At 35.3% G+C, this 566-nt stretch overlaps 1 protein-coding gene across 3 annotated transcripts in view; it reads right to left on the reverse strand.

Annotated features, from left to right (window-relative positions):
* Window positions 1–566, reverse strand: part of GABRB2 (gamma-aminobutyric acid (GABA) A receptor, beta 2) — a 448,146-nt gene that overhangs the window by 139,829 nt on the left and 307,751 nt on the right. The window lies entirely within an intron of this gene.

Here is a 566-nt window from a genome sequence, read left to right on the forward strand (position 1 = left end):
ACAAATAACTCACTATGGCATCAGGGCTCCTATGAAATAACATAGTGATCTTCATTTCTTAAAAACTCAAGATAATCATTTAAAAAAATACAGTACAAGCACTGAACTGCAATGCTGTTTTCAACCAAAAGGTTAGAGATTCTAACTCAACATTGGTTCCTCCGAAATCCTTTACATGGTCACTAAGAGTCGGAACTGACTCAACAGGGCTTAAAAAAAAGCACACCCAAAACCCTTACTACAAAGCTGTTTTTAGCTCTACTCATATCCACTTTTCCATAAAATTTTGCTATTAACTATTGTGTCCTAAACAGATGTAATACTATATACTTTAATTTTACTATAGTCATGTGTTTTGTTTGTTTGTTTAGTGCAGTTGGGTCAATTTGGACACATACCAGCTCTGTATATGGTTTCCAAGGAGAAGCTGGCGGACTTGAACTGCTAACTTTGCAGTTCAAACTGACTTTATTGAGGTCTAGTGTGTATCATACAGCATCACACTTTTATTGTTGTTAAGTGCTATCAAGTTAGTTCTGACACATAATGACCCTGTATAGGGTTTT

Source organism: Chrysochloris asiatica, unplaced genomic scaffold (genome assembly GCF_000296735.1).
Source record: "Chrysochloris asiatica unplaced genomic scaffold, ChrAsi1.0 scaffold00073, whole genome shotgun sequence".
NCBI lineage: Eukaryota > Metazoa > Chordata > Mammalia > Afrosoricida > Chrysochloridae > Chrysochloris > Chrysochloris asiatica.